The sequence below is a fragment of the Agelaius phoeniceus genome, chromosome 31 (assembly GCF_051311805.1).
Source record: "Agelaius phoeniceus isolate bAgePho1 chromosome 31, bAgePho1.hap1, whole genome shotgun sequence".
Classification (NCBI taxonomy): domain Eukaryota; kingdom Metazoa; phylum Chordata; class Aves; order Passeriformes; family Icteridae; genus Agelaius; species Agelaius phoeniceus.
In genome coordinates this window covers 4,889,158-4,907,834 of record NC_135295.1, presented here as the reverse complement: position 1 = coordinate 4,907,834, position 18,677 = coordinate 4,889,158, and the positions used below count along the sequence as shown (strand labels likewise).

The window sequence follows — 18,677 nt, the reverse complement described above, 5'->3', positions numbered from 1 at the left end:
CAGCAGGTTGGATCCCAGTGCCCACTGGCAGCGTAGCAGTGTCCCGGGGCCAGGTACACGCCCTGCACAACACCCGCGACCGCTCTCCATGATCCCGAATGGAAGGAAAGCAGTGCCTGACCCGAGGCAGATGTCGGGTCCACAGCAGCACCTCTGGTGGCTTTAAAACACAATTCCCCTAAAGTCTCAGCCTTTCACAGAGGTGAGGAGGGCAGGGATGGAGCAGCTTTGGGGACACCTGGAATCCAGACAGGGTCAGTCCCCACTGCCCCACCATGACAGTGGGCAGAGCTCCTGCTCAGTATTTCCACACTTTTCCCTCTTATCTGGTGACCGACTGAACCCAAAGATTCTTTCCATGAGGTTTTCCAGAAGGCTGCAGGTTTTTTTCAAGAAGGATGGTCCAGGTCAGGTTGTAGAGCAGATTGTTGTTGTCTTTGCAGTAGTTCTGGGGCTCTCTCAGTCCCTTGGACAAAGGGACAAAATGATCAATTCCATCTCAGCCGCCCCTGCAGGGGGTGGTTTTTCAGCCAGCCCTGCTCTGAAAACCATCAAAGGCCCTCTCAGAGCCACTGCTTGGGCTCCCTTTAAGGTTTGTGCTTCTTGCAGAGCTGAGCAAACCACAGGCAGGCCTTTTTCCCCCACAGAATTCTCAGCTCTGCAGCAGCTCCACAGGCACAGAGTTCCTTGGAATCTGTCAAGGGTGACCCCCAGGCCGCTGGCACCTTTTGGGGGCTGTGCTGGGCCCTGGGTCACCCCAAACTTTTAGGCATCCAGGGAAAGAGCTGAGACTCACTGGCCCACCCAGTCACGTCCCCTCCCTGAGACCTGCATTCTCCTAGAAATCAAATCATGGGAGCACCATTCCTTATGTCCCCCCCTCTGTGGAATTCCCATCCCAATACTGATATTCCCCAGGATCTCCATGGCCCAGGACCCCATTCCCAAGGAACCCTCTCCTGTTCATTCCATCCCCTGCAATCCTCCTTCCCCCAGGACCTTAATTCTCCCAGGACCCCCATTCCCATTGCAGCTCCCATTCCCCCAGCATCCCCATCCCATGACCCCAAATTCCTGGAGCCCACGCTCTCCTGGGACTCCCATCCCTGAGTCCCACCAGCCCTTGGCACCCCCATTCCCATGGCAGACCCATCCCCAGTGACATCACCTCTTCAGGACCCACATTCCCAAGGGACCCCCATTCCCCTGAACACTCCTCTCTGTGTCCTCAAATACGCCTGAGCTCCCCCCAGACTCCTGGAAACCCCATGTCCCACTGTGTCCCACCCATCCTTGTCTCCATCCTGTCCCCACCCTGCCCACAGCCTGTGCCCAGCTTGTGGCCACCCTGCCCCCACCAGGTGCCACCTACACATGAGGGTGAGACCTGACATCGCTTCCTTCCCCTTTGGCCTAAGAGCCACCCCCCAGGGGACAGCCACCCCCGGCAGCGAGTGACAGCCAGTGCACATCGCTGGGGACACTGGGATGGCCAGGAAGATGGCGCTGCTCCTGTGGGATGAGTGCCCCAGGCACGGGACTGACATGCAGGGGATGAGAAGGGGAGGGGGCACAGGGGGGCTGTGGGGTCCCCTGAGGTCCCCAATGCCAGCAGTGCCAGTCCATGTTACCCACAGTGGACCTTCGTGGGACTGGGGTTGCAGGGTGGCTTTGGGGACAGGAACATGGGGCAGGAATTTGGGGATGGGGATGTGGGGACAGGAATATGGGGACTGGCACCTTTGGGCTCAGGTAGCTCTGGGGATAAGGACAAGGGAACTGGGATGCAGGGACAGAAGGGGACAAGAACGGTGAGGATGTGGCCCTGGGGATGGGATCATGGGAATGGGATCATGAGCTGGTGGGGGTGACCTGAGCCAGCCTGGGCTTTGTCCGTGGTATCCTTTTGCCTGGGGTGTCCACAGTGTCCCCATGTTCTGCCTCAGCCCAGGCTGGCTTCAGTGTCTCTGTTCCCAAGGTGTCTGTGCCACATGGGTGTGGCGCACAGATGGCTGTGTCACAGACATGTGCCCCTGCCTCTCCAAATCTTTTTGAGACCACCCACACACACTTTCCTACAAGAACTGCTGTCCCCTATGGGGACAGTTTGGGGACAGCCACCACACCCCATGCCCTCATGCTGCTCTGCCCATGGTGCCATCCCCACCCAGCCCTGTCCCTTCTCCCTTCCAGCCCAGACCCTCGGCCTCACTGGTGAGTCCTCGGGGGATGCCATGGCCCCACCCCACTGTCCCCAGCCCCACGCTGGCCCTGGCAGGCTGGTGTCCCCTGTCACCCACAGGTGCCCAGACCACCCAGGTACTGGTGGAGCCCCCCTGGATGCTGGCATTGTGGTGCGACCGGATGACACTGACCTGGCAGGGCTCGGGGACCGCCAGTGCCACTACCTGGTACAGAAACAGGCAGTGCTTGTGGCAGGAGGGACCTGAATACCTCACTGTCATCATGAAAGGCACCTACTGGTGTGACAGGTCCAGCACCGGGCTCAGCCCCCCCGTGAAAGTCACAGAAGGTGAGGGGGGTTTTGATGTCCCTAGGCTGGCACCCATGGGGACCTTGAGAGCTCTGGGTGGGCTCCGCTCCATGGGTCACCTCCTGTGTGACCAGAGGCTGTCCCCTGCTCTGGGGACATCTCAGAGCATCCCAGAGTGGAGAACCCTATCTTGGAATTGGGGACCCCTGGTCTACAAGGAATTGGGGTATGATTTGACATAAAATGAGTTTCATAAAACACTGCCTAAAGTCATACTCAGGAGTATATACTCATGTAAGCCTAGAGGTCACAAACCTTGACTTTTGATGTAGTGTCTAAAAGCTTGGGTGACTGCTCGATTTTGTTCAAACACTTCTCAAACTCAGATGGGCTTGGTGCTGTGCCCATTTCCCCGGGCTGTTCCGGTTCGTGTTTATTTATCAGTTGTCGTACCATGGTTTGTTTTCATATACCCCGTGTTTTCCCCAAGTTGGTTTACCCCTAGGTTTTGCCCTCCCTCAAAGCTGTCCCTCATGCCATTCCCCACTCTTTGTTCCAGTTCCTTCCCTGCCTGTCAAGATAATCCAGCTCTTTCTTCCTGAACCTTCCCTGTCACTTTTGCCTTGGACCAATCCCTGACTGCACCACCCCTTAGGAATTCCCCGATTGCTGGAAGCCCCACTGGCCCATGTGACCCACCCTCTGCTCCATCTGTCCTAATTAGTCCCAAGCAAGGGATGTAATCCCCTTGCTCCTCCCCTGCAGATTCCTTATTGGTCAATCGTTTGTATCCACCCCGAGTTGCGCCCTGATGCAATCCCATGCACAGAAGTGCTGGTGGCTCTTTGCTGCTGAATCCTTCCCTGGGGATAACCCTTTGCCTGTGGAAGCTCACAGCCAAGGAGCCTCCTCCTTCTGTTTTGCCTGCTCCGTGCCTCAGTTAGTGGATCCTGAACCACTGAGCAGTGGCTCATCAGGTTCAGCCGCAGGCAGATCCCACGCCTTGGCCGTTCCCCGCTCCTGGCGCAGCACCGCAGTTTTCCCAAGACCCAGCCCGGGCTCCGCTGGGCTGCGTCAATGGGGAACCCGTCCCAGTGGCCAACCATGCTCTGGGTGAAAATCCTTTTCCTGCTATGGAAATGAAACTTGCCCTGACCCAGCTCCCTGCCCTTTCCTCAAGTCCTGTCACTGGTCCCAACAGTGATGAGAGCTGCAGCAGCCCCTCTGATTCCCCTCAGGAGGATGTTGAAGACCACAATGATGCCCTTTCCTCTCCTCCAGGCTGAACAAAGTGGCCTCAGCTGCATCTAGGGCTTCCCCTCCAGACCACACTCCATCCTTGCAGTCCTCCTTTGCATTCTGGATAATGGCTTCGTATCTTTTTTATATTGTGCCACCCAAAACTGTGCCCGTCTGCTTCCAGCACTTCTCTTGGCTGCTGCTTCAGGGTGTGGGCACCATCATCAGAGACACAGAACAGCTTCTCCTCCCAGAGTTATCCTTATCCTCCGCACTTCCACGTGTCTGCCTTGATGTTCACTAGGGAACTTTCCACTTTGTGGCCACTCATTGCTGTGCTCAGCAGGGACACAGTTTTGTTTGCACATGAGCTGCCAGAGCAAGATATGCAGCAACTGAAGCCGAGAATAGCAGAGGCTGGGCAGATTTTGTTTTTTCCAGAATGCGGGAAAGAGAGTGAGAAAAGCACAAGGAGATTTCAGACTGTTACTTTGCAATCTAATTGCCCTGGGAAGCTCAGCAATGGATGTGCTTTAGTGCTACTGCCAATGCCTTATATGAGAAAAATTCATTTCAGGAAGGAGCAACATCATCTGACAGAGACCAAGTGTGCCAGCAGTTGCTCCAGGTGCTGCTGCCATCAGCCCCTGCAGGAAGGAGCACAGCCCCCAATGCACGTGGGCTTTGGCTCCTTCTGGCACAGAAGCCCCCCAGGGGCACAGGTCTCTGGGGCAGGAGACAGGCACCAGCGCTGCCAGGGCTCGGGGGGTGGCAGCTCTGCTTGGCCAGGGACTCTGCCACAGCTGCTGATGTCAGCGCTCCCCGGGCGCCAGGCCTCAGAGCAGCATTCGTGCCCGGGCCCACACATTCCTTGTGCCTGGTCACACTGGCGAGTTTAGGACGGCCACCAGCCGGGACGTGTCCCAAGGAGGCCGTGCCAGCTTCCCTGGAAGGCCCCGTGCCCTTCCCAGCATGGCTGCGTCGGCAGCCCTGGGGGCTCCTTCTGCTGCCCTGAGCCCGCAGAGCAGGGCAGCGTTTGCTGATGCTCTGAGCCCTTCCTAAAGATCCTGTAGGCCTGGCTTAGACACCTGGGGCCAGGCATTCCTTCCAACCTGGGCCATTTTGGCTGGGCTGGGGGCGGCCCCAAGGCAGGCGGCAATGTGTGCAAGGGCCCTTGGTGACACGGTGCAGCACGGTCACCGTGGAACGGAATGGAACCGGGTGTCCAAGGGCCCTTTGTGACACGTGGTGGCATAGGAGCTGGCAGTGACAAGAGCACGCCACAGTGCTCAGAGCACGCGACAGGACAGGACGGGACAGAGCGGTGCCGTGAGGAGCCCCTGCACAGCGCACTCGTTCGCGTCCCACCCAGAGCTTTTCTGAGGCGTTGTTCCTGCAGCTGAGCTTGAGGCCAGACCACAGTACTTGACAGGAGTCTCCTGTCCTTGTGGCCGGAGCCCTTGAGACCGAGTGCAGGACTTGCTGTCCTGTAGCCTTCCTGAGGCTTCTTTCTTGAAGGTGCCTTCAGGCACGACTGCATGACTTGGTGACTTGGAGCTTTTCCAAGGCATCTCTCCTGCAAATAGCCACAAATCCAGTCAGAGACATGCAGCAGAGACCCCCAAGATTTCCTGAAGCTGGCCTGGGTGGAGGAGGAGGAGGAAGGCCCTGGCGCTGCCCCGGCACAGCAGACTGAACAGGTGGTGCCCTTCCAGCCACCGCAGGAGGATGAGTGGCAAAGCTGGGCCACAGAACTGGTGCCTGCTGCCAGCTTGGCCCCATGCCATGCCATGCCATGCCATGCCATGCCATGCCATGCCATGCCATGCCATGCCATGCCATGCCATGCCATGCCATGCCATGCTATCCCCTGGGGACATGCCCACGGACAGGATGGAAGAGGGGCTGGGCAGACACTCCACAGTGGCCGCGCTCCATCGCCTGGGTCATGCCGGGGCTCTCCCTGCCTGGGGAGCGCAGGGCTGGGCTGTGTTCTCCGGCCTCTCCCGCAGCCCCTCAGCTCTGGCTGCGCTCGCTCTTTGCCAGGTGCAGCCCTGGAGAAGACACAAGAGCAGGATCCCGGCCGCGGCCGCTTGCGCAAAGCCCTGAAGGTACCTGCAGTTACCCCCGGCTGGGCTGGGCCTGCTGTCCCTGCTCAGCCCAGCACCGTGTGTGGAGCACTCCATGCAACATCCCCGGCTTCTTGCCCTTCTCCTACAGTTCGTTTGCAACTTCCTTAAGAGAATTGAGGAGGAAGAGACCATCGCCATGGGCGCAGGTCTCAGACCATACTCGCCCATCTTCCAAAGCAAGACCAGTGCTGCCCTCCTGTGTGTGCTTGTAGAGGAAGATTTTTACAATCCAAAGCAAGTAAGCAGCCTGTGGCCAGGCTGTGATCCTCCCAGCAATTGCTTGGCCTCCCAAGCCATGCATGCTGGTTGCTGTGAGCCTTTGAGGCCACATGGCAGTGTGGTGGCAAGGGAAGCACTTCTCTGGGGAAGCTGGGAACATTGCTCCCTCTGGCAGCTTTCCAAGTCTCCCCGTGCCTTCTCCAGGTGCCTGCCATGGTCAGCTACATCCACCAGTGGCTCCTGGCCAATGATTCTGCTGAGCACAGGCTGGACAAGACCCTGCTGGATCTCACCAAAGCACAGCCAGATGACGCAGTCATGACGCTGCTGCGTGTGGCCCCGTCCTGTGACAGGTATGGGGCCCACCTGCCCAGGGGGCTCAGGCCTCCCCAGCCCATCACCCTGTACAGCCTGCCCCAGGTGTCTGAGCAACAGAGAGTTCCTCTGGCTGCTCCCTTTCCCAGCCCTGGCATGTCAGCCCCTGAGCCTGCTGCCATGCTCCCTTGCCGCCTCTCAGGGCTCTGTCCCCACAGGGCTGGGCTGTCTGGCTGCTGCTGGCAGGGGGGCAGTGGGCACAGGCAGAACTGGCAGCCAGCTCAGCTCCCCCCCGCTGCTGTGTCTGAGACCCCCCTGAGACAGAGCTCTAACCCCGCAGAGCTGCCATGGCCATGTGGAAGACCATCATGGGCTCAGCCAGGATTGCGGAGCTGGCACAGCTGATCCTCCTGGATGTGCTGGGGAGCTGGCCAGAGCACAGCGCCTGCACCTCCAATGGGGACCAAGCGGGTGTCTTTGCCCTGGCTGTGAGTTTCTGCAAGTGGCCTTTGCTGGCCTCAAGGCTGCCTCTCCAGCAGCTCTCCATGCTCCTTTCCCCACTGCATCTCCCTGCCTCAGGCGCTGGCCTGAAACCTGGCCCAGGGGCAGCTTCAGGGCCACCAGGCCCCGTGCTCCCCCTGCCAAGGTCTCTCCTGGCCTCTCCCTGCCACGCTCGGGCCCTGCCACAGGGGACAACCCGGAACTGAGCACTGTCTCGGGGGGCTTTGTCCTTTGCAGGCAACCGTGGTGATGTGGAAGATCCTCCAGGTGCCCTGTCTCCCACGGATATTGAAGGTGTATTTCCCCCACCTCTTTGTGCATCTGCTCTTCCAAGTGTTCTTCAGCACTCTGGAAATGCTGGAGGAGGTCGATGCCTTCTGGAAGGGATGCCAGCAAGAGCACGGCCTTGCCACCAGCCCCAACAGATGCTCTGTGCCAGTTCTCCTGTCCCTGCCACGTGGCCTGCCAAGGAGCCAGTGCTGCCGGTGTGACCTGGGCTTTGCTCTGCACACAGCTTTGCAGTGCGGACCCTGAAGTCCCTGCTCTGCCTTCTCCGCTGCGAGGATGTGGTGGTGGCAATGGAACGCAGGTGTGCCTGGGACACGCGGCTTTCTGTTGACACTTACCACTTTGCTGTGGCTCTGCTGGCCAGGTGAGACCCCCTTCTCCCCACTGCCTCTGACATTGGTGCTCTGTGCCCAGGTGCCCCACAAAGTGCCCGTGGTCATGGGCCAGAGGGCCTTGTCACTGAGGGATGGCCAAGCAGACTGGAAAAGGCTGGGAGAGGAGGGTGCCCATGAGCAACCAACTCCCAAATGGCCCACGTCCCCTTGCTGGAAGGGTGCTGGGGAAAGATGAGAACTGGGTGAGTCACGCCTGGGAGAGGTTTGCCCCACTGTCCGGTTCGGCTGTCTGTCTCTGCCCGGACACGGGTAGGGTGGTTCTTGGGTGGCACGCGTTTCAAAGGACAAGTCTGGACTCTTCAGCTTTTCGATCTTCAGATTGTTTATTGTTTCTTATCTACAAAATTTTCTGTCTGCCCAACAGAGGTCTGATCTGCAAGGCAGCCAAGGGCACTCTGACCACTCACGGGGCGGTCATGTCTTTTTATACTAAAATCTATGTACATGATATTTACTTTTATTTTCCAATACTTTTCACCCATGTCGGCAAGTGCACCTTCACCATAAACCAATCCCCAAGTGCCAACATCACCACAGGAGATGGAGGACAAGAAGAAGAAAGAAGAAGGACGAGACACGCCCTGATCCCTCCATCTTGTCTCCATAACCTCCCTGTACCAAAAACCTTAAAGTTTATATTTCACCCTATAAATGTGTCTCTTTTACACCCTTCACTCTAAAGTGATTCTCTTGTCCTCAAACTGCTGTCACTTCTGTGGATGGATCAAAATCAAGCCACCAAACACTCTTGGCAACATTCCAGGATTTCCGAGACCCCCAAAGGTTCTCCTGGCAACTCTGGACATCGGGAGTGATGTGCTGAGTTCCCACACCCCACTGGTTCAGGGTCTTGTTTATTTTTTCCCCTCTTCAGAGAAATTTGCCACTTACCATCCAGTTTTGTTCCGTGGTTGCATTCTACCTGCTCACCCTGTTCGGCAAAGAGATGCCATACTGGGATTTCCCTGCCCTGGCATTCCTTGCGGAGGTGAGCCTCAAGGCGGGCGCTGCCTGGCTGAGCTGCCTCCCAGCTCTCTGGCCTCTCATAGCCATGGCTGCCAGGACAGTGCCCATGTCCTGTGCTGCTGCCTGGGCCCGGCCCTGTGCGCTTCTGGGATCCTGCTGGATGGCTCCCCTGTCACTGCCCTGTGCCTTTCAGGTCCTCGAGTGCCTGGACTTGAGGGAATGCAGTGACAGTTTTCTGGAGATCCTGGCACAGAACCTGCAGAGCGAGCACATGGCCTGGCATTACTTGGCACTCCGAGGCCTCGTAGTGCTGGGCAAGAATCCCTTGATAGTGAGGACGGGGCAGTGGCTGAAGCCGTGCAGGCAGCATGGGGCTGGGCAATGCAGTTGCTTGGCCTTGACTGGGCTTGGGGTGATGGGGGCAGCTGCTCCCAGCTCTCCTGCCTCCTGCTTCAGCTGCCCCAGTGCTTCGGGACAGGCCTTTGGCCTCTGGGCCCTGCAGCAGCAGGCTGGCCTTTCACAAAGTCGTGTTCCTCACAGGCCCAAAAAATGCGGAGCCTGACTGAAAGTCTTGTGGAGCTCCTGGAGGAAAATGATAGCGAGATGCTCAGGATGACCATACTTCTAGTCAGATATTTGCTCCTGGATAATGGTGCCCCAATAGCCACCCCATGGCCCTGCAGCTGGCTGAGGCACTCCTGCCACTCTTTGACCGCATAAGGCTCTGTGCCCACAGCCACGGCCACTGGCTGCTGCCCAGACACTTGGTGCCCTGTGCAGATGCAGGCCTGTGCCCTGGGGGGCCTGAAGCAGCTGATGCTCAGGTCTTTTGCCCTTTCCTTTCATATAGGATGATATCCAGGTGCAGCTGAGCTCCATGTCTGTCTTTCAAGAGATGCTGGACTTATTAACAGAAGAGGGAAGAAAGGCCCTGAAGTCCCACGTGCGCCAGAGCCTGCTCCCACTCTACTTCCACTGCCGTGATGAGAATCAGATTGTTGCTGAGGTGAGCACTTGTGGCCAGCTGCTGTCCCCCTGGCAGCGGGTTGGGCTGCCTCCTGCCCTGGCACCTTGCGGGCTGATGCCTCCTCCAGCCTGTGGCAATGGGATGCTCCTGTGCCCTGGCCTGTGGGGCCATCTGTGCATCTCTGCTGCTCTCCAGGCCTCCCGGGAAACACTGTATTCTTCAGCCTGATTCCTGAAGAGGAGGGATATTGAACAAATGCTACACGTGGATCAGAGCTTTGGCGAGTGCCTGGTAAGAGCAGCCGAGAACCCCTCCAGGCTGAGGCTGTGCCTGAGCCCTGAGGGGTCTGGGAGCTCGATGGGTGTCACTGCTCTGTCCCAAAATCTGGGGGGAGCAGGAATGGCAAGCGGTGCCCTGTGGCCCTCATCTGAGCACCCTGCGGAATTCCCGGCACTCCTGCTCCTCTCCATGGCCAGGTGCTGTTCCAGTGGGCCACTTGCTCCAGCTGCTCCTACCTCAGCAACAGGATCCCAAAATACCCAGGAGAGGCACCAGAACCCTGTGTTTGTGCACAGGGATGTTTTAGGAGCATGGCTGAACTTTAGGAACTCCAGAACAAATTATAACACCTCCTTAAGTGTCTGCCGGTCCCTGAGCAGAACAGGGACATTGGAACTTCCCAGAAAGAATATTTGGGTTCTGGATGTGCACACCAGAAGAGAGGGAAAAGTGTGAAAATATTGAGCAGGGGCTGCACACGAGGGGCTGGGGAACAGGGGTGTCACAGCAGGAGAAGGCAGGGCCCAGACAGGGGAATTCGGGGCAGGCTGGAGTGCATTTACCAGGGAATCAGACCCTGAGGCACACAGGGGCATTTCCACTGATTCCTGTGCACTGTCCCAAGCATGGACAGAGCTTCTCCCCTTCCTCCATGGGAAGTCAATCAAGTTTCAGGGTGGGAACGAGCAAAATGGGGAGAGTTCCTAAATATGGCCCAAGAAAAGGCTTCCTTAGGGACTGGGTTGCTGCCCAGCAGGCAGGGAACAATCCCATGGAGCTGTTGGACAGTCCGGGAGATTCCACCCTCTGTGTTATCCAGAAGCAAACCCTGCTTTGGGATGCAGCAGGGGGCTGCTAAAGGGAACCAAAAAGTCTCATTTCACTGTGATTTGTTTGTGGTTTTATTGTGGTTTTTATTTCCAATTATTTCTGTTTTTACTGTGTTTTGATTTCCTCTTGTTGGGAAAGCAATGATTAAAAGAATTCTATAAACCAGAGCATTTTATACCTTGTCACATTGATTTTTGAGGAGTTTGTGTTTTATTGGGAAAATAATGGTATAGGAAAAGATTTATGCCTTTTTTCTATGGCTGTATAATTTTGTCACAGTCAATTGGGCATCAAGTGTTTCCTGAGATTGGTAAGACAGGAAATTTGGGTGACAGGAAAAAGCCCAGGGATTTGTGGGGCAGAGACCCAGAGCCTCCCAGGACAAGCCTGGGGTGCCCCAGGGTGGGCTCTGTGCTGGGCTCTGAGTCATCTCAAAATCTGAGACCAAAATATGACCCCAAAATTGTCCCAAGCAATTGGGCATCAGGGAATTCAACCAGCTTGATCCTGGGATTTACCATCATCAGGGCAAGGTCATAAAAGATGCCTCCTTAAGTTTGGGCACCCCAGAAGTCACAGGGCCACACTGGGGACAGCGGGAATGCTCAAGACCCACCCAGGACAGAAGACCCCAGGATGTGCCACCTCTGGGAAAGGAATCCCCAAGGATGTGGCACCCCAGAACGAGGAGGACCTCCCAGGGACAAGAGGCTGGGACAAGAGCCGGGTGTCAGCACAGCAGAGCTGCCCTTTTCCCTAAAGGCTGGACCCCTCTAGATGTGCTCCCTGGACAGAATTCATGTTCTTGCCTCACCCCACCCTGGGGTCGCCTCTGACTCTCAGCTGCCTCAGAACCTCCAGCCCCCTGTGGCCCTTAGCCCCCCTCCTGCACATGTTATACTGGGACTGGAAGATGGTGGGAGACCCGCAGGGGTCCCCACAGCTGCTGGTGCCCGCCCTCGGGGTCTCCCATTTGGGGAATTACAGCTGCCAGCTGAACCCTGAGAGGGGGGGTGTGGGGAAAAGCAGCACCTGGCTCCATGTCATGGTGCACAGGGAGTGCGGGATGGGCACAGGGAGCCCCACAGACACCTCGGGTCCCCTGATTGGGCATCTCCAAGTCCCCAACAAAAATTTCCTTGCTCCTTCTATTACTCCCCTTGTGCCCACACCCTTCTGTGTTATGACCCCATTCCTGACATCCCCCATCACACCAATCCCCCATCCCTGTCCCCCCACACCGGCTGCCAGCCCCTCCTGTGCCCTCAGCCCTGTCTCTGTCCACGCAGTGCCCGTGGCCGATGCCACCATCACCCCTGGTGCCCTGGACGTGACACTGCAGGACACAGGGACACACAAGGACACAGGTGGGGTCCCAGAGGGTAACCAGGGAGTGCAGGACCTTTGGGGTCATGGGTGACCCTGAATGATCCCCCTCTGTTTCTTGCAGTGGCCGGAGGGGTCTGTGGGGCCTTTTTGCTCCTGCTCCTGCTCGTGGGTGTCATTGTGGCCTGGAACTGGTGGCACTGTGCGGGTGGGTGACAATGGGGGGACAGGCGTCCCAGGGGACTGTAGAGGCTTCCATAATTGAGGAGCAATAGTGTGGCATTCACAATCCCAGAGTTGTGACATTGGCTGGGGTGCTGTAGAGCTTGGGGAGGTGCTGGAGGGTTGTTCAGGGAGGTTGAGGGTTCTCTCAGTGTCCCTGGGCATGTTTGGGAGGTCTCTGTCCCTCCTGGGCTTTGGGTGCTTGAGACTGAGTTGATTCGGGGCCCTGAGGATGTTCATGAATTCTGTGGGACTCCAGGGATGCATGGGGGTCCTGTTGAAGATTGAGGGTCCCATGGGAGTTCAGGAATCCTGAGAGCAGTTAGGGCCCTGGGGATCCCACAGTCACCCCTCCCCTCTTTCCTCTGCAGCTGCCAGGAAGAACAAGGAAAGGTGAGTGGGAAACTTAAACCACACGCTCCCTCTTTTCTCCAAACCTCAAGACCTCCCATTTCCTCCCCCACATCCCCTTTGTTCCCTCAGGCCCCCCCCCCCAGATCCCCCAGGCCCCCCAGAGGAGGGGGAGGTGCTGTACACCCACGTCGTGGTCACCAAGAGGGCAGGGGGTGAGTACGGGGGGGGACACACACAGAGGGACACGTCACCCACCAGTGTCACCCCACCCAGATCCCACAGCCCGTGTCTCTCGCAGCATCCCTCCGTGCCACCACCCTCCAGGATCCCCAGGTGACCTACGCAGAGCTGTGGGGACACCAGGGGCAACCGCGGGAACCCGGTGACATCTACGGGAATGTGCTGTGACACTGGGGGGAACTGGGGGGCATTGGGGGTCCCCACCCATGGGCACCCACTCGTGTCTGTGCTGCCACTAAAAACTGCCCCTCCTGCTCCCCATGGGGGCACAAAGATCCCAAAGGGCTGAGAGGAGAACAATTTCCTGAAACAGCAACCAGAGAGAGAATAAAACCAACAGCAACAGCAACAAGGTTCAGAGTCGAAATTGTCATACAAGGAACGATTTCCTGGGAACGCCACCAAAAAAGAACAAATCTTAGAACTTTCCCCCCGCATATTTCTCTCACCAGAGGAACCCGGCAGGGCCCTGGACCTTCCTTCCTGTAATCGCCCACGCAGCCTTCAGGAGGCTCTGGATTCTCTTGTTTCATGTCCCAAAGCCCTCCTCTGCCTTGTTCCCCACACGAGGATCTCACAAAGGCCCTGTGGGGGTTCTGGAGCCGGGAAGGGGCCCAGCTGCCATCGCGCTGCGAGTGCCGGGACGGTCCCGGGGTGTCCGAACCGACTGTGGCAGCGTGTCCGAAGCCACTGTCGCGATGTGTCGGGACCGAGCGTTGCCAGGGTAAGGCCCCCCAGCTCCAGGAAGTGGAGGGGGACCCTGGAAGGGGCGGGGCAGGGGCAGGGCAGAGTCCTGTCTATTCCCTGTGCCCTGTGCAGGTGAGGAGGGCAGGGATGGAGCAGCTCTGGGAACGCCTGGAATCCAGACAGGGTCACTCCCCACTGCCCCACCACGGCCGCGGGCAGAGCCACTGCTCTGTATTCCCTCACTTTTCCCTCTTGTCTGGCGGCTGAGCAATAACCGAAATATTTTTCCCAGGACATCCCAAAGGGCTTCAGGTTTGAGACAGGAAGGAGGAGGGATGTGACGGTGTTCACAGGAGTCTCAGGTTGAGGGAAGAGACGAGGATTTGACTCCATGTTTCAGAAGGCTTGATTTATTATTTTATTATATATACATTAAAAGTATACTAATAGAAGAAAAGATTTCATCAGAATGCTAGCTAAGAATAGAATAGGAAGGAATAATAACAAAGGTTTGTGGCTCAAACAGGGAGCCCGAGCCAGCTGGGCTGTGATTGGCCATTAATTACTAACATTCAACATGGGCCAATCAAAGATCCACCTGTTGCATTCCACAGCAGCAGATAATCACTCTTTACATTTTGTTCCTGAGGCCTCTCAGCTTCTCAGGAGGAAAAATCCTAAGGAAAGGATTTTTCATAAAAGTTGTCTGTGACATATCACTCTTTTTTATTTTAGTTAAATTAAAAGAAAATTGTTTTTAATTTTCTCTGCTGGGCTCATGCAGAAGAGAGAACAAACACTTGACAGGTTATCTGTTGCCAATCCAAATCTCAATCCAGTGCTGATGTGGAATGATCAGGGAAATTCTTCACCTGTAGAACATAAAACTCTTATCATATCACTTAAAACAATCTTACAATATAAGAAAATGCAAAAACAATGCAAAGAAAGTTCATTGCTCCAAGTCCAGACAGCTGAGTTTCAGGACAAAGTCCATGGACTGAAGATGTTCCTCTTTGACATCTCTGAAAGTCCCTTTTGGTCCTGAAACAGGCTTTCAGAATCTTGAAACAAAATACTGCTAAAGAAAATCATCAATGATTATCAAACATCCATTGACAGTTCTCAAACAATTTTGAGAAAATTTCTGGAATGTCTTGGCCACAGCCCTTTATTGAAGCACTTGGGCTGAGGCTAATTTTTGGCTCTTCAATGCTTTTGAGCTGCTACTAGCTCTTTCAACTCCTTTTATTTTTTTTTTTTTTTTTATTTTCCGGAAAGAGCACCACCAGAGAGGAGCCTCTCAGGCCCTGAGGGGGTCTGGCCCTCGTGGAAGGATCAGGAACCCCAGACCTGGCCCACAGAACGGTGGCCCAGGTCCTGACAGGGGAAGCAAAGCCCCCCAACCCAACAGCCGGCCAGGCGGTGACCCTGGCCCTGGGAACCGAGCCAAACGGCCCAGGCCCAGCCCGCGAGGCGGGCTCTGTGTTCTCACAACCCAGCACCCTGCTGCCAATTCCTGGGCAGCACGAGTGACCAAACGCTTCCCTCTCCCTGGACTACCGGTACATACCAGCACTTGTGGGAAGAGAAGCTTTCCCAGGGACCACCACCCCGGTTCGGGGGGTGTTTTGTCCCCACAGCAAGTGAGCAATGGTCGCTTTCTGCTGTTCCTCCTGCCTCCGCAATGCAAATGCAAAAGGTGTTCCTGCTTCCAGCCCCTCGGTACCACCCCAACCCCCTCTGGGCTGGGGACCAGAGGCAGAACTTTCGGGACCCACCTCCCCCTCGCTGTTGGGGTGCACAAGGGACGGCAGGGAGCTTTGGTCAGGAGCTTCCCGTTGGGGGTTGGAAGCGCCCGACCAAACGAGAACCGGCCTGCAAAAAATGCTGAGTTTGAAAGCAGGCAGCCGGGCTGCGCCCACACTCAGCTGTCAGGCCGTGCCTCCTCCACAGAAGGACAGGCTGACGCCCCCTTCCCTGTCCCAGCTCTCTCTGCAGGGCCAGCCCCAGGACAGCCCGAAAAACTCCGGGGGGAAGCCAGGCTGGTCGCAGGTGCCGCGGCAGCTGCTGCTGGGGCGGCGGGACCGCGGGCAGCTCCGAAGACGGTCCCACGGGCTCAGCGCCGTTTTCAGCATCATCTTGAACTTGGATCGTGCCGGCAGAAGGTCAGCAGAACCACCGGGGGGGCCAGTAGGGGTGGTGCCGCTTGCTGATCGCGGTTCTCAGCTTCAACCTCCTCCACCGGCACGGCTGGTGAAGGCGGGGCTGCCGCGGCCGGAGCCCCCACAGGCTCTGCTGGAGGGGTGACAGCGGGAGGGGCTGTGGGGACCGGCAGCGTCCACGGAGCTGGCTGGGGTGGGACCCGCGGTGCTGGTGCTCCTATGCCCTCCCCTGCCCTGGACTTTTTCCTCTCTTTATTTCTCTTTTTTCCTTATTTTCTTCACGTTTGTGCCATGTACCCTTATTCCTGGTTCCTGGCTCAGCAATCCTGGGAAGCACCTGAGCAGGGAATGGGTTGGGGGGAGACAGGGGAGGAGGCAAATGGGTTGTGGGGGGTGCAGGGAAGGGTGAGGAGGCTTTGGGGGATGGGGCTGTCTGGCTGTGCCCCCTCAACACTTTCACTTTATTTTCCTGGACAAGAAGGAAGAGGCCGTTTGTGCTGAGAGTCAGATGGGAAAGGGGGGTTCTGTCCTGGGGTGGCACATCCAGAGGCTCCTGTCCTGGGAGGATCCTGTCCCAGGGGGTGACACATCCTGGCATGGCGGGTCCTGTCCCAGGTGGTGGCAGTTCGGGAAATGTCCCTGCACATTCCTGGCCGGGCGCCTGTCCCAGGGGTGGCACATCCTGGGGACCCCGTCAATGCAAGGCTGGGGCCCAGCCATGGCCCAGCCCCACTGCACAGGGATGGCCATTGCCCAGCCCTGCTCTGCCCAGCCCCAGGTGGCAGCCAGCACCTGAGGGTCCCCCCGCCCCCTTGACCCAAAGGGAGCCTAAGGAGGGGCTCTGTGAGGGCCTTTGATGGTTTTCAGAGCAGGACTAGTTGGAAACCTCCCCTGCAGGGGCAGCTGAGAGGGAGCTGTCTGGAAATGCAGCAATTGATCCTTTTGTCCCTGTCCCCAAGGGACAGAGAGAGCCCAAGAACTACTGCAAAGACAACAACAATTCGGCTCCCTTTGGTGTTGGATCGGTAGAAGAAATGCGGCACTCAATATGAGTGATCAGGAAGTCTCAAACTTTATTGATAGTTCACACATATTTTATATTGGTGTTAATTTAGCCTTTACATATTGCAAAACTGAGCTCATTATTGGTTAATTACTTATTGGTCAACCACGCCTACTTCTATATTCTTACGGTTATTTTGTTACTACATCTACATTCTTGTGGTTATTCTGCTGAAACTATCCTCATATTTTTGGCAAAAGATCCTCTCCTCTATCCTGTTGTTGCACCAAGGGCACAATGTCCTTGTCAGTGGTCGGACAGTGACTGCTGACTCCTAGACTTGCCTCCTTCTAACTTAACCAATGGTATTATGTCAACGTGACCTTTCTCAGCTAGCCAACTGTCCACAAAGCTCTCCACACTTCCCCCATTTTTCTGTTGAACAAGCATGGTCTGATTAAATGCAGCAGATACCATCTTTTGCACCATGTTCTGTAGGCATATGCAAAAGCACAGCAAAATTAATACTACTAACAAAGCTATAATTCCCACTATAATGCTGACCTTAACAATAGAGTGTAACCATGATCCCTGGCCTAAAGATTTGAGCCATCCATCAATACCAAAGCCCGATTCTACCTGTTAACCTCCGCTACTCAGAGAGTTGGGAGTGAATGGACTGTGAATGATCAGAAAGATTCATGCAACACATGCCCTCAAATTCTTCACAACCATGACCTTGTGCAAGTAAAAGAAAATCAATTGCAGCTCTATTTTGAAGCATTGCATGGCAAATAGAATCAACATCAAGAAAAGGCTAGAAAGTGCCAAACAAGCTGGGATGTTGGCTTGCTAAGCAGACCAAAGAGGTGGCATTGGTCTGCTTAGCAAACCAACATCCCAACTTGTTTAAAATAGCATGAGCACCTGCTGCTTATACCCCTGGAGTCAAGAAAGATGCTGCAACTATCGCCTCTGGGGACCAGAATTTTACATCGTCCCTGAAGTCTGCAGCAAATGCATGAGCCATTCGTTTGCTTCTACGATGGCGGCGGCTCATGTTTAGTATCATGGACGTGTTGGGTGTAAGTAGAGACAGCCATCCAATTGTACATGGTCCCCCGTGCAGCACTGATGGGATACCAGGCCAAGCACGGTCCCCACATATCAGGAAGTATCCTGCTGGCAACTGAATAGGGTCATTTGACGAGATTGACACTTTATTTGTGGTATAATTGCACCAGGCTGTTGCATTATGGTAGACAGCCATGCTGGAAGTTACAATATTGGAATGGTTCTTGGCTGGCAGCTGGCTTCTGTGGTTGAAATTAACACATGCATCTGCCATCACTGAACCTAACAGCTCCAATTCTTGGGGTTCTTGCTGTGCTATGGGAAAAAAGGAAACCCATTGATTCCAATTATCCACACTTGCCCTAGCATTGTTGGTCCTACAGGGGGGTACATGTGAGGGGCATGGCCAGGGATCTGCTTGTAACCCAACCAAACAGGTTGTAAATGGATTACCGGGAGAAGATAATGAAAGGCAAATAGCTTCCTGTTTAGTTAAGTTTGCCAGGGTGACCCAGATGTTAGTCTTGGGCTGAAGTGGGGCCCATACTTGATGGGCTTCCACTTCTCCAGCAACGTCTGTACTGTCTATTAAGAGGGTGAAGATTAGTAAAACAGCAGCATAAGTTCGCCACATCACCCTGATCTTCCCAGGCACTGCTTTTTAATAACAAAGATAGGGGTATTCCATGGACTTGTTGACAACTGTAAATGACTTTGCTTATATTGTTCATGTACTAGTATATGAACTTGTTCCAGACTTTCCCTTTTTAACCGCCATTGCTTAACCCACACTGGAAAGTCCGTGGTCCAAGTTAATGGGATTGGGAAAGTCCACGCAATGGTCATTAGCCTAAAGGGTGCTCATTTGTCAGCACAACTCCCATTTGAGCAAAAATGTCCCGACCAATAAGGCACTGTACAGTAGGGGACAAAGGTACAATTGATAAAACACTCCACAAAGTTTTTCCATCAATACTTAC

The 18,677-nt window shown here is 55.6% G+C and overlaps 1 pseudogene; it reads left to right on the top strand.

The window, feature by feature from the left end:
* Window positions 1-15,765, top strand: part of LOC143696208 (Fc receptor-like protein 4) — a 35,362-nt pseudogene extending 19,597 nt beyond the window's left edge.
* Window positions 15,766-18,677: the final 2,912 nt, after the last annotated feature.